The sequence below is a fragment of the Aegilops tauschii genome, chromosome 6 (assembly GCF_002575655.3).
Source record: "Aegilops tauschii subsp. strangulata cultivar AL8/78 chromosome 6, Aet v6.0, whole genome shotgun sequence".
Classification (NCBI taxonomy): Eukaryota; Viridiplantae; Streptophyta; class Magnoliopsida; order Poales; family Poaceae; genus Aegilops; species Aegilops tauschii.
The window spans coordinates 173,390,595-173,406,403 of NC_053040.3; positions in this window are offsets into that span (position 1 = coordinate 173,390,595).

The following is a 15,809-nucleotide window of genomic DNA, read 5'->3' on the forward strand; positions in this document are numbered from 1 at the left end:
CCGCGGGCCGTGCACGAGGCGTTATCTCAGGGTCAGAGCTACTCAGGCGCTTCTTGATCTGTGGGAGAGTCTTAGGACAACGTATCAGTCCATCACCAATGGCTTGAGAGCCATGGGACCTCCCACCACCAGATATCATCACCAACTCTGTATCAAAAGGATCCTGGCTCGGGTTAAAGTCCTCCCCTTTCCTCGCATTCCCCTCATCTCTGTACTTCACAAGCTTGTGGTGGGAGGAGATGTTGGTGAAGCTCTCTGGATGATCTAGGTCAGACTCTGTGAATGGCTTGGCCTTCTTGTACGGGGCCATATGGGCCATGCCATAGAGGTCGAACAGACTTGGCACAGGCTTCTTGTGGTGGTGCGCCTGAGAGAGAGGAACAAAATATTAGTTAAGGGCTCAAGCTAGCATGAAGAAGATATTGCTATGTAAATAGGTCATTTTGGAGCTAAGAAAGGTTATTATGTTATTTTCGAGGAAAATAAGCTAAGTTTAGGTCATTTTCGAGGTAACCAAGATTATTATGCCATTTTTGACCAAAGTATGCTAATTATGTCATTATTGAGCTATCCTAGGTAGTTATGCCATTTTTTAGCTAACTATAACATATTTAGGCATTCTATAGAGCTATCTAAGGTTATTGTGTCATTTTAGAGCTACTTATTGAAGGAAATATGCCCTAGAGGCAATAATAAAGTTATTATTTATTTCCTTATATCATGATAAATGTTTATTATTAATGCTAGAATTGTATTAACCGGAAACATAATACATGTGTGAATACATAGACAAACAGAGTGTCACTAGTATGCCTCTACTTGACTAGCTCGTTGATCAAAGATGGCTAAGTTTCCTAGCCATTGACATGGGTTGTCATTTGATTAACGGGGTCACATCATTAGGAGAATGATATGATTGACTTGACCCATTCCGTTAGCTTAGCACTCGATCGTTTAGTATGTTGCTATTGCTTTCTTCATGACTTATACATGTTCCTATGACTATGAGATTATGCAACTCCCGTTTACCGGAGGAACACTTTGTCTGCTACCAAACGTCACAACATAACTGGGTGATTATAAAAGTGTTCTATAGGTGTCTCCGAAGGTACTTGTTGGGTTGGCGTATTTCGAGATTAGGATTTGTCACTCCGATTGTCGAAGAGGTATCTCTGGGCCCTCTCGGTAATGCACATCACTTAAGCCTTGCAAGCATGGCAACTAATGACTTTGTTGCGGGATGATGTATTATGGAACGAGTAAAGAGACTTGCCGGTAACGAGATTGAACTAGGTATTGAGATACCGACGATCGAATCTCGGGCAAGTAACATACCGATGACAAAGGGAACAACGTATGTTGTTATGCGGTCTGACCGATAAAGATCTTCGTACAATATGTGGGAGCCAATATGAGCATCCAGGTTCCGCTATTGGTTATTGACTGGAGACGTGTCTCGGTCATGTCTACATAGTTCTCGAACCCGTAGGGTCCGCACGCTTAAAGTTTCGATGACAGTTATATTATGAGTTTATATGTTTTGATGTACCGAAGGTTGTTCGGAGTCCCGGATGTGATCACGGACATGACGAGGAGTCTCGAAATGGTCGAGACATGAACATTGATATATTGGAAGCCTATGTTTGGATATCGGAAGTGTTCCGGGTGAAATCGGGATTTTACCGGAGTACCAGGAGGTTACCGGAACCCCCCGGGGCTTAATGGGCCATAGTGGGCCTTAGTGGAAGAGAGGAGAGGTGGCCAGGGCAGGGCCGCGCGGCCCTCCCCCCTAGTCCGAGTAGGACAAGGAGAGGGGGGCGGCGCCCCCCCCCCCTTTCCTTCCTCTCTCCCTCCTCTTTCCCCCTCCACTCCTAGTCCAACAAGGAAAAGGGAGGGAGTCCTACTTCCGGTGGGAGTAGGACTCCTCCTGGCGCACCCCTCCTGGCCGGCCGCACCTCTCCCCCTTGCTCCTTTATATACGGGGGTAGGGGGGCACCCTAGAGACACAACAATTGATCGTTTGATCTTTTAGCCGTGTGCGGTGCCCCCCTCCACCATAGTCCACCTCGATAATACTGTAGGCAGTGCTTAGGCGAAGCCCTGCACCAGTAGAACATCATCATCGTCACCATGCCGTCGTGCTGACGAAACTCTCCCTCAACACTCGGCTGGATCGGAGTTCGAGGGACGTCATCGGGCTGAACGTGTGCTGAACTCGGAGGTGCCGTGCGTTCGGTACTTGATCGGTCGGATCGTGAAGACGTACGACTACATCAACCGCGTTGTGCTAACGCTTCCGCTTTCAGTCTACGAGGGTACGTGGATAACACTCTTCCCTCTCGTTGCTATGCATCACCATGATCTTGCATGTGCGTAGGAATTTTTTTGAAATTATTACGTTCCCCAACAGTGGTATCAGAGCTAGGTTTTATGCGTTGATGTTATATGCACGAGTAGAACACAAGTGAGTTGTGGGCGATATAAGTCATACTGCTTACCAGCATGTCATACTTTGGTTCGGCGGTATTGTTGGATGAAGCGGCCCGGACCGACATTACGCGTACGCTTACGCGAGACTGGTTCTTCCGACGTGCTTTGCACAGAGGTGGCTGGCGGGTGTCAGTTTCTCCAACTTTAGTTGAACCGAGTGTGGCTACGCCCGGTCCTTGCGAAGGTTAAAACAGCACCAACTTGACAAACTATTGTTGTGGTTTTGATGCGTAGGTGAGAACGGTTCTTGCTAAGCCCGTAGCAGCCACGTAAAACTTGCAACAACAAAGTAGAGGACGTCTAACTTGTTTTTGCAGGGCATGTTGTGATGTGATATGGTCAAGACATGATGCTAAATTTTATTGTATGAGATGATCATGTTTTGTAACCGAGTTATCGGCAACTGGCAGGAGCCATATGGTTGTCGCTTTATTGTATGCAATGCAATCGCCCTGTAATGCTTTACTTTATCACTAAGCGGTAGCGATAGTTGTAGAAGCATAAGATTGGCGAGACGACAACGATGCTACGATGGAGATCAAGGTGTCGCGCCGGTGATGATGGTGATCATGACGGTGCTTTAGAGATGGAGATCACAAGCACAAGATGATGATCGCCATATCATATCACTTATATTGATTGCATGTGATGTTTATCTTTTATGCATCTTATCTTGCTTTGATTGACGGTAGCATTATAAGATGATCCCTCACTAAATTATCAAAGTATAAGTGTTCTCCCTGAGTATGCACCGTTGCGGAAGTTCTTCGTGCTGAGACACCACGTGATGATCGGGTGTGATAGGATCTACGTTCAAATACAACGGGTGCAAAACAGTTGCACACGCGGAATACTCAGTTTAAGCTTGACGAGCCTAGCATATAACAGATATGGCCTCGGAACACGGAGACCGAAAGGTCGAGCATGAATCATATAGTAGATATGATCAACATAGTGATGTTCACCGTTGAAACTACTCCATCTCACGTGATGATCGGACATGGTTTAGTTGATATGGATCACGTGATCACTTAGAGGATTAGAGGGATGTCTATCTAAGTGGGAGTTCTTAAGTAATATGATTAATTGAACTTAAATTTATCATGAACTTAGTACCTGATAGTATCTTGCTTGTCTATGTTGATTGTAGATAGATGGCCCGTGTTGTTGTTCCGTTGAATTTTAAAGCGTTCCTTGAGAAAGCAAAGTTGAAAGATGATGGTAGCAATTACACGGACTGGGTCCGTAATTTGAGGATTATCCTCATTGCTGCACAGAAGAATTACGTCCTAGAAGCACCGCTGGGTGCCAGACCTGCTGCAGGAGCAACACCAGATGTTATGAACGTCTGGCAGAGCAATGCTGATGACTACTCGATAGTTCAGTGTGCCATGCTTTACGGCTTAGAACCGGGTCTTCAACGATGTTTTGAACGTCATGGAGCATATGAGATGTTCCAGGAGTTGAAGTTAATATTTCAAGCAAATGCCCGGATTGAGAGATATGAAGTCTCCAATAAGTTCTACAACTGCAAGATGGAAGAGAATAGTTCTGTCAGTGAGCATATACTCAAAATGTCTAGGTATAACAATCACTTGATTCAACTGGGAGTTAATCTTCCGGATGATAGCGTCATTGACAGAATTCTTCAATCACTGCCACCAAGCTACAAGAGCTTCGTGATGAACTATAACATGCAAGGGATAGATAAGACGATTCCCGAGCTCTTCACAATGCTAAAGGCTGCGGAGGTAGAAATCACAAAGGAGCATCAAGTGTTGATGGTCAATAAGACCACCAGTTTCAAGAAAAAGGGCAAAGGGAAGAAGAAGGGGAACTTCAAGAAGAACAGCAAGCAAGTTGTTGTTCAGGAGAAGAAACCCAAGTCTCGACCTAAGCCTGAGACTGAGTGCTTCTACTGCAAGCAGACTGGTCACTGGAAGCGGAACTGCCCCAAGTATTTGGCGGATAAGAAGGATGGCAAGGTGAACAAAGGTATATGTGATATACATGTTATTGATGTGTACCTTACTAATGCTCGCAGTAGCACCTGGGTATTTGATACTAGTTCTGTTGCTAATATTTGCAACTCGAAGCAGGGGCTACGGATTAAGCGAAGATTGGCTAAGGACGAGGTGACGATGCGCGTGGGAAATGGTTCCAAAGTCGATGTGATCGCGGTCGGCACACTACCTTTACATCTACCTTCGGGATTAGTTTTAGACCTAAATAATTGTTATTTGGTGCCAGCGTTAAGCATGAACATTATATCTGGATCTTGTTTGATGCGAGACGGTTATTCATTTAAATCAGAGAATAATGGTTGTTCTATTTATATGAGTAATATCTTTTATGGTCATGCACCCTTGAAGACTGGTCTATTTTTGTTGAATCCCAATAGTGGTGATACACATATTCATAGTATTGAAGCCAAAAGATGCAGAGTTGATAATGATAGTGCAACTTATTTGTGGCACTGCCATTCAGGTCATATCGGTGTAAAGCGCATGAAGAAACTCCATACTAATGGACTTCTGGAACCACTTGATTATGAATCACTTGGTACTTGCGAACCGTGCCTCATGGGCAAGATGACTAAAACGCCGTTCTCCGGAACTATGGAGAGAGCAACAGATTTGTTGGAAATCATACATACAGATGTATGTGGTCCAATGAATGTTGAGGCTCGTGGCGGATATCATTATTTTCTCACCTTCACAGATGATTTAAGCAGATATGGGTATATCTACTTAATGAAACATAAGTCTAAAACATTTCAAAAGTTCAAAGAATTTCAGAGTGAAGTTGAAAATCATCGTAACAAGAAAATGAAGTTTCTATGATCTGATCGTGCAGGAGAATATTTGAGTTATGAGTTTGGTCTTCATTTGAAAAAATGCGGAATCGTTTCGCAACTCACGCCACCCGGAACACCACAGCGTAATGGTGTGTCCGAACGTCGTAATCGTACTTTACTAGATATGGTGCGATCTATGATGGCTCTTACTGATTTACCGCTATCGTTTTGGGGTTATGCTTTAGAGACGGCCGCAATATACCCTAGAGGCAATAATAAAGTTATTATTTATTTCCTTCTATCATGATAAATGTTTATTATTCATGCTAGAATTGTATTAACCGGAAACATAATACATGTGTGAATACATAGACAAACAGAGTGTCACTAGTATGCCTCTACTTGACTAGCTCGTTGATCAAAGATGGTTAAGTTTCCTAGCCATTGACATGGGTTGTCATTTGATTAACGGGATCACATCATTAGGAGAATGATGTGATTGACTTGACCCATTCCGTTAGCTTAGCACTCGATCATTTAGTATGTTGCTATTGCTTTCTTCATGACTTATACATGTTCCTATGACTATGAGATTATGCAACTCCCGTTTACCGGAGGAACACTTTGTGTGCTACCAAACATCACAACATAACTGGGTGATTATAAAGGTGCTCTACAGGTGTCTCCGAAGGTACTTTTTGGGTTGGCGTATTTCGAGATTAGGATTTGTCACTCCGATTGTCGGAGAGGTATCTCTGGGCCCTCTCGGTAATGCACATCACTTAAGCCTTGCAAGCATGGCAACTAATGAGATTGTTGCGGCATGATGTATTACGGAACGAGTAAAGAGACTTGCCGGTAACGAGATTGAACTAGGTATTGAGATACCGACGATCGAATCTCGGGCAAGTAACATACTGATGACAAAGGGAACAACGTATGTTGTTATGCGGTCTGACCGATAAAGATCTTCGTAGAATATGTGGGAGCCAATATGAGCATCCAGGTTCCGCTATTGGTTATTGACCGGAGACGTGTCTCGGTCATGTCTACATAGTTCTCGAACCCGTAGGGTCCGCACGCTTAAAGTTTCGATGACAGTTATATTATGAGTTTATATGTTTTGATGTACTGAAGGTTGTTCGGAGTCCCGGATGTGATCACGGACATGACGAGGAGTCTCGAAATGGTCGAGACATGGAGATTGATATATTGGAAGCCTATGTTTGGATATCGGAAGTGTTCCGGGTGAAATCAGGATTTTACCGGAGTACCGGGAGGTTACCGGAACCCCCCGGGGGCTTAATGGGCCATAGTGGGCCTTAGTGGAAGAGAGGAGAGGCGGCCAGGGCAGGGCCGTGCGCCCCTCCCCCCTAGTCCGAATAGGACAAGGAGAGGGGGCGGCGCCCCCCCTTTCCTTCCTCTCTCCCTCCTCTTTCCCCCTCCACTCCTAGTCCAACAAGGAAAAGGGAGGGAGTCCTACTCCCGGTGGGAGTAGGACTCCTCCGGGCGCGCCCCTCCTGGCCGGCCGCACCTCTCCCCCTTGCTCCTTTATATACGGGGGCAGTGGGGCACCCTAGAGACACAACAATTGATCGTTCGATCTTTTAGCCGTGTGCGGTGGCCCCCTCCACCATAGTCCACCTCGATAATACTGTAGCGGTGCTTAGGCGAAGCCCTGCGTCGGTAGAACATCATCATCGTCACCATGCCGTCGTGCTGACGAAACTCTCCCTCAACACTCGGCTCGATCGGAGTTCGAGGGACGTCATCGGGCTGAACGTGTGCTGAACTCGGAGGTGCCGTGCATTTGGTACTTGATCGGTCGGATCATGAAGACGTACGACTACATCAACCGCGTTGTGCTAAAGCTTCCGCTTTCGGTCTACGAGGGTACGTGGATAACACTCTTCCCTCTCGTTGCTATGCATCACCATGATCTTGCGTGTGCGTAGGATTTTTTTTTGAAATTACTACGTTCCCCAACACTTATGTCATGAATGAACTAGCTAAGATTAGTTTAGGTCGTTATTAAGCTATCGAAGGTAGTTATGCCATTTTTTAACTAACTAAAGCATATTAAGTCATTTTATAGAGCTATCTAAAGGTTATTATGTCATTTTAGAGCTAAATATGTCATAAATGAACTATCCAAGGTAGGTATGCCTTTTTTTAACTAACTAAGCATATTAAGTCATTTTGGAATGGATAAATGCTATCATAAAGAATGAAATTGCATGAATCATGTAGCAAACCACATACCCAGTTATCCCCATACTCAAACAGGTTGGAGCTCCCTTGATGGTGTGGCACACCTTCCATTTGGTCGCGCTTATCCTTGGCCTTTTGGTGTTCGACTAGCCATTGGGGAGAGCACCATGCATCCACCAACGCCTCCCAGCAGTCCATCTTATCCACACACCATCTCGGGGGCACCTAAGTGAGTCAAGAGAAATTTCAGCGCTACGCCTACGAATCAAATCAAGAAAACTAAGTTCCAGGCCTTAAGAATAGGTAATTACCTGCATGTACTTCTCCTTACTCAGAAACTTGCCGCGACACTTCTTCTTGCCCCTCCTAATACCCTTCGAGGCGTAGTAGTCTCGAACGGCCTGCACTCGAGCCTCGTGTCGTAAGTTCTGAAGTAGGCGCTTGCACTCGGTTTCGACAACCATACACGCAGCCTCCAGCTCTCCCTGTGAAACCCTGTAGAAGGTCTGCAATCAAACAAGACAACACTGATTAGTACAATCACTAGGTAGGGTTGATTTTTAATTCTGTAAAGGAGAAATTACCCAAAACCGACGGAACACAATGTCGGCCACCGTCTCGCAAAAGACACCGTCGACCCTCTCCTCCGGCGGGGCCGGGCAACCGAGTACAGCTCCCAGGTCAGTGCTAGCTGAAGGAAATATGCCCTAGAGGCAATAATAAAGTATTATTTATTTCCTTATATCATGATAAATGTTTATTATTCATGCTAGAATTGTATTAACCGGAAACATAATACATGTGTGAATACATAGACAAAAAGAGTGTCACTAGTATGCATCTACTTGACTAGCTCGTTAATCAAAGATGGTTATGTTTCCTAGCCATAGACATGAGTTGTCATTTGATTAACGGGATCACCTCATTAGGAGAATGACGTGATTGACTTGACTCATTCCGTTAGCTTAGCACTCGATCGGTTAGTATGTTGCTATTGCTTTCTTCATGACTTATACATGTTCCTATGACTATGAGATTATGCAACTCCCGTTTACCGGAGGAACACTTTATGTGCTACCAAACGTCACAACGTAAATGGGTGATTATAAAGGTGCTCTACAGGTGTCTCCAAAGGTACTTGTTGGGTTGGCGTATTTCGAGATTAGGATTTGTCACTCCAATTGTCGGAGAGGTATCTCTGGGCCCACTCGGTAATGCACATCACTATAAGCCTTGCAAGCATTGTGACTAATGAGTTAGTTGCGGGATGATGTGTTACGGAACGAGTAAAGAGACTTGCTGGTAACGAGATTGAACTAGGTATCGAGATACCGACGATCAAATCTCGGGCAAGTAACATACCGGTGACAAAGGGAACAACGTATGTTGTTATGCGGTCTGACCGATAAAGATCTTCGTAGAATATGTGGGAGCCAATATGGGCATCCAGGTCCCGCTATTGGTTATTGACCGGAGACGTGTCTCGGTCATGTCTACATAGTTCTCGAACCCGTAGGGTCCGCACGCTTAACGTTACGATGATAGTTTTATTGAGTTTTGATGTACCGAAGGAGTTCGGAGTCCCGGATGAGATCGGGGACATGACGAGGAGTCTCGAAATGGCCGAGACGTAAAGATCGATATATTGGACGACTATATTCGGACTTCGGAAAGTTTCCGAGTGATTCGGGTATTTTTCGGAGTACCGGAGAGTTACGGGAATACGTATTGGGCCTTATTGGGCCATACGGGAAAGAAGGAAAATGGCCTCAAGGGTGGCCGCACCCCTCCCCTTGGTCTGGTCCGAATTGGACTAGGGAAGGGGGGCGCCCCCCTTCCTTCCTTCTCTTTTTCCCTTCCTCTTTTCCTATTCCATATGGGAGGTGGAATCCTACTAGGACTAGGGAGTCCTAGTAGGACTCCACACTTGGTGCGCCCCCTCCTAGAGCCGGCCTCCTCCTCCCTTGCTCCTTTATATACGGGGCAGGGGGGCACCCCATAGACACAACAATTGATCCTTGAGATCTCTTAGCCGTGTGCGGTGCCCCCCTCCACCATATTACACCTCGATAATACCGTTGCGGAGCTTAGGCGAAGCCCTGCGTCGGTGGAACATCATCATCGTCACCACGCCGTCGTGCTGACGAAACTCTCCCTCAACACTCGGCTGGATCGGAGTTCGAGGGACGTCATCGAGCTGAACGTGTGTAGAACTCGGAGGTGCCGTGTGTTCGGTACTTGATCGGTCGGATCGTGAAGACGTACGATTACATCAACCGCGTTGTTCTAACGCTTCCGCTTTCGGTCTACGAGGGTACATGGACAACACTCTCCCCTCTCGTTGCTATGCATCACCATGATCTTGCGTGTGCGTAGGAATTTTTTTGAAATTACTACGTTCCCCAAAAGTGGCATCCGAGCCTGATTTTATGCGTTGATGCTATGCACGAGTAGAACACAAGTGAGTTGTGGGCGATATAAGTCATACTACTTACCAGCATGTCATACTTTGGTTCAGCGGTATTGTGAGATGAAGCGGCCCGGACCGACATTACGCGTACGCTTACGCGAGACTGGTTTCCCCGTTCGGAGCACTCGTTGCTTAAAGGTGACCAGCGGGTGTCTGTCTCTCTCACTTTAGTTGAACCGAGTGTGGCTACGCCCGGTCCTTGCGAAGGTTAAAACAGCACCAACTTGACAAACTATCGTTGTGGTTTTGATGCGTAGGTAAGAACGGTTCTTGCTAAGCCCGTAGCAGCCACGTAAAACATGCAACAACAAAGTAGAGGACGTCTAACTTGTTTTTGCAGGGCATGTTGTGATGTGATATGGTCAAGACATGATGTGATATAATGTGTTGTATGAGATGATCATGTTTTGTAACCGAGTTATCGGCAACTGGCAGGAGCCATATGGTTGTCGCTTTATTGTATGAGATGCAATCGCCATGTAATAGTTTTACTTTATCACTAAGCGGTAGCGATAATCGTAAAGCAATAAGTTGGCGAGACGACAACGATACTACGATGGAGATCAAGGTGTCGAGCCGGTGACGATGGTGATCATGACGGTGCTTCGGAGATGGAGATCACGAGCACGGTGCTTCGGAGATGGGGATCACAAGCACAAGATGATGATGGCCATATCATATCACTTATATTGATTGCAGGTGATGTTAATCCTTTATGCATCTTATCTTGCTTTGATTGACGGTAGCATTATAAGATGATCTCTCACTAAAATTTCAAGATAAAAGTGTTCTCCCTGAGTATGCACCGTTGCAAAAGTTCTTCGTGCCGAGACACCACGTGTTAATCGGGTGTGATAGGCTCTACGTTCAAATACAACGGGTGCAAAACAGTTGCACGCGCGGAATACTCAGGTTAAACTTGACGAGCCTAGCATATAACAGATATGGCCTCGGAACACAGAGACCGAAAGGTCGAGCGTGAATCATATAATAGATATGATCAACATAGTGATGTTCACCATTGAAACTACTCCATCTCACGTGTTAATCGGACATGGTTTAGTTGCTTTGGATCACGTAATCACTTAGATGATTAGAGAGATGTCTATCTAAGTGGGAGTTCTTAAGTAATATGATTAATTGAACTTAAATTTATCATGAACTTAGTCCTGATAGTATTTTGCAAATTATGTTGTAGATCAATAGCTCGCGTTGTTGCTTCCCTGTGTTTATTTTTTGTTCCTAGAGAAAAATTATGTTGAAAGATGTTAGTAGCAAAGATGCGGATTGGATCCGTGATCTGAGGATTATCCTCATTGCTGCACAGAAAAATTATGTCCTTGATGCACCGCTAGGTGACAGACCTATTGCAGGAGCAGATGCAGACGTTATGAACGTTTGGCTAGCTCAATATGATGACTAGTTGATAGTTTAGTACACCATGCTTAACGGCTTAGAATCGGGACTTCAAAGACATTTTGAACGTCATGGACCATATAAGATGTTCCAGGAGTTGAAGTTAATATTTCAAGCAAATACCCGAGTTGAGAGATATGAAGTCTCCAACAAGTTCTATAGCTAAAAGATGGAGGAGAATCGCTCAACTAGTGAGCATGTGCTCAGATTGTCTGGGTACTACAATCGCTTGAATCAAGTGGGAGTTTATTTTCCAGATAAAATAGTGATTGACAGAATTCTCTAGTCACCATCACCAAGTTAGTAGAACTTCGTGATGAACTATAGTATGCAAGGGATGACGAAAGTAATTCCCGAGCTCTTCGTGATGCTGAAATCGACGAAGGTAGAAATCAAGAAAAACATCAAGTGTTGATGGTTGACAAGACCACTTCAAGTGTTGATGGTTGACGAGACCACTAGTTTCAAGAAAAGGGCAAAGGGATAGAAGGGGAACTTCAAAAAGAACGGCAAGCAAGTTGCTACTCAAGTGAAGAAGCCCAAGTCTGTACCTAAGCCTGAGACTAAGTGCTTCTACTGCAAAGGGACTGGTCACTGGAAGCGGAACTACCCCAAGTATTTGGTGGATAAGAAAGATGGCAAAGTGAACAAAGGTATATTGGATATACATGTTATTGATGTGTACTTACTAGTGTTTATAGCAACCCCTCAGTATTTGATACTGGTTCAGTTGCTAAAGAGTAGTAACTCGAAAACGGGAGTAGCAGAATAAACAGAGACTAGTAAAAGGCGAGGTGACGATGTGTGTTGGAAGTAGTTCCAAGATTGATATGATCATCATCGCACACTCCCTATACTTTCGGGATTAGTGTTGAAACTAAATAAGTGTTATTTGGTGTTTGCGTTGAGCATGAATATGATTTGATCATGTTTATTGCAATACGGTTATTCATTTAAGTTAGAGAACAATTGTTGTTCTGTTTACAAGAATAAAAACCTTCTATGGTCATACACACCAACGAAAATGGTTTGTTGGATCTCGATCGTAGTGATACACATAATCATAATATTGAAGCCAAACGATGCAAAGTTAATAATGATAGTGCAACCTATTTGTGGCACTGCCATTTAGGTCATATTGGTGTAAAGCGCATGAAGAAACTCCATACTGATGGGATTTTGGAATCACTTGATTATGAATCACTTGATGCTTGCGAACCGTGCCTCATGGGCAAGATGACTAAAACGCTGTTCTACGGAACTATGGAGAGAGCAACAGATTTGTTGGAAATCATACATACAGATGTATGTGGTCCGATGAATATTGAGGCTCGTAGCAGGTATCATTATTTTCTGACCTTCACAGATGATTTGAGCAGATATGGGTATATCTACTTAATGAAACAAGAGTCTGAAACATTTGAAAAGTTCATATAATTTCAGAGTGAAGCAGAAAATCATCGTAACAAGAAAATAAAGTTTCTACGATCTGATCGTGGAGAAGAGTATTTAAGTTACGAGTTTGGCCTTCAGTTAAAACAATGTGAAATAGTTTCACTACTCACGCCACCTGGAACACCACAGCATAATGGTGTGTCCGAACGTCATAACCGTACTTTATTAGATATGGTGCGATATATGATGTCTCTTACCAATTTACCACTATCGTTTTGGGTTATGCATTAGAGACAGCTACATTCACGTTAAATAGGGCACCATCAAAATCCGTTGAGACAACGCCTTATGAACTGTGGTTTGGCAAGAAACCAAAGTTGTCGTTTCTTAAAAGTTTGGGGTTGCGATGCTTATATGAAAAAAATTCATCCTGATAAGCTCAAACCCAAATCGGAGAAATGTGTCTTCATAGGATACCCAAAGGAGACAGTTGGGTACACCTTCTATCACAGATCCGAAGGCAAGACATTCGTTGCTAAGTATGGATCCTTTCTAGAGAAGGAGTTTCTCTCGAAAGATGTGAGTGGGAGGAAAGTAGAACTTGATGAGGTAACTGTACCTGCTCCCTTATTGGATCACAGAAATCCGTTCCTGTGACTTCTACACCAATTAGTGAGGAAGTTAATGATGATGATCATGTAACTTCAGATCAAGTTACTACCAAACCTCGTAGGTAAACCAGAGTAAGATCCGCACCAGAGTGGTACGGTAATCCTGTTCTGGAGGTTATGTTACTAGACCATGACAAACCAACAAATTATGAAGAAGCGATGGTGAGCCCAGATTCCGCAAAATGGCTTGAGGCCATGAAATCTGAGATGAGATCCATGTATGAAGAACAAAGTATGGACTTTGATTGACTTGCCCAATGATCGGCGAGCCATTGAGATCAAATGGATCTTCAAGAGGAAGACGGACGCTGATAGTAGTGTCACTATCTACAAAGCTAGAATTGTCGCAAAAAAGTTTTCGACAAGTTCAAGATGTTGACTACGATGAGAGTTTCTCACTCGTATCTATGCTTAAGTCTGTCCGAATCATGTTAGCAATTGCCGCATTTTATGAAATCTGGCAAAGGGATAAACAAAACTGCATTCCTTGATGGATTTATTAAAGAAGAGTTGTATATGATACAACCAGAAGGTTTTGTCAATCCTAAAGGTGCTAACAAAATATGCAAGCTCCAGCGATCCATCAATGGACTGATGCAAGCATCTCGGAGTTGGAATATACGCTTTGATAAGTTGATCAAAGCATATAGTTGTATACAGACTTGCGGTGAAGCCTGTATTTACAAGAAAGTGAGTGGGAGCACTACAGCATTTCTGATAAGTATATGTGAATGACATATTGTTGATCAGAAATAATGTAGAATTATTCTGCAAAGCATAAAGGAGTGTTTGAAAGGAGTTTTTCAAAGCAAGACCTCGGTGAAGCTGCTTACATATTGAGCATCAAGATCTATAGAGATAGATCAAGACGCTTGATAAGTTTTTTCAATGAGTACATACCTTAACAAGATTTTGAAGTAGTTCAAAATACAACAGTCAAAGAAAGAGTTCTTGCCTGTGTTACAAGGTATGAAATTGAGTAAGACTCAAAGCCCGACCACGGCAGAAGATAGAACGAGAATGAAAGTCATTCCCTATGCCTTGGCCATAGGTTCTATAAAGTATGCCATGCTGTGTACCAAATCTATTGTATACCCTACACTGATTTTGGCAAGGGAGTACAATAGTGATCTAGGAGTAGATCACTGGACAGCGGTCAAAATTATCCTTAGTGGAATAAGGAAATGTTTCTCGATTATGGAAGTGACAAAAAGGTTCGTCGTAAAGGGTTACGTTGATCCAAGTTTTGACACTAAATCTAGATGACTCTAAGTCTCGGTCTAGATACATATTGAAAGTGGGAGCAATTAGCTAGAGTAGCTCCGTGCAGAGCATTGTAGACATAGAAATTTGCAAAATACTTACGGATCTGAATGTGACAGACCCGTTGACTAAAATTATCTCACAAGCAAAACATGATCACACCTTAGTACTCTTTGGGTGTTAATCACATAGCGATGTGAACTAGATTACTGACTCTAGTAAACCCTTTGGGTGTTGATCACATGACGATGTGAACTATGGGTGTTAATCACATGGTGATGTGAACTATTGATGTTAAATCACATGGCGATGTGAACTAGATTATTGACTCTAGTGCAAGTGGGAGACTGAAGGAAATATGCCCTAGAGGCAATAATAAAGTATTATTTATTTCCTTATATCATGATAAATGCTTATTATTCATGCTAGAATTGTATTAACCGGAAACATAATACATGTGTGAATACATAGACAAACAGAGTGTCACTAGTATGCCTCTACTTGACTAGCTCGTTAATCAAAGATGGTTATGTTTCCTAGCCATAGACATGAGTTGTCATTTGATTAACGGGATCACCTCATTAGGAGAATGACGTGATTGACTTGACCCATTCCGTTAGCTTAGCACTCGATGGTTTAGTATGTTGTTATTGCTTTCTTCATGACTTATACATGTTCCTATGACTATGAGATTATGCAACTCCCGTTTACCGGAGGAACACTTTGTGTGCTACCAAACGTCACAACGTAAATGGGTGATTATAAAGGTGCTCTACAGGTGTCTCCAAAGGTACTTGTTGGGTTGGCGTATTTCGAGATTAGGATTTGTCACTCCAATTGTCGGAGAGGTATCTCTGGGCCCACTCGGTAATGCACATCACTATAAGCCTTGCAAGCATTGTGACTAATGAGTTAGTTGCGGGATGATGTGTTACGGGACGAGTAAAGAGACTTGCCGGTAACGAGATTGAACTAGGTATCGAGATACCGACGATCAAATCTCGGGCAAGTAACATACCGGTGACAAAGGGAACAACGTATGTTGTTATGCGGTCTGACCGATAAAGATCTTCGTAGAATATGTGGGAGCCAATAT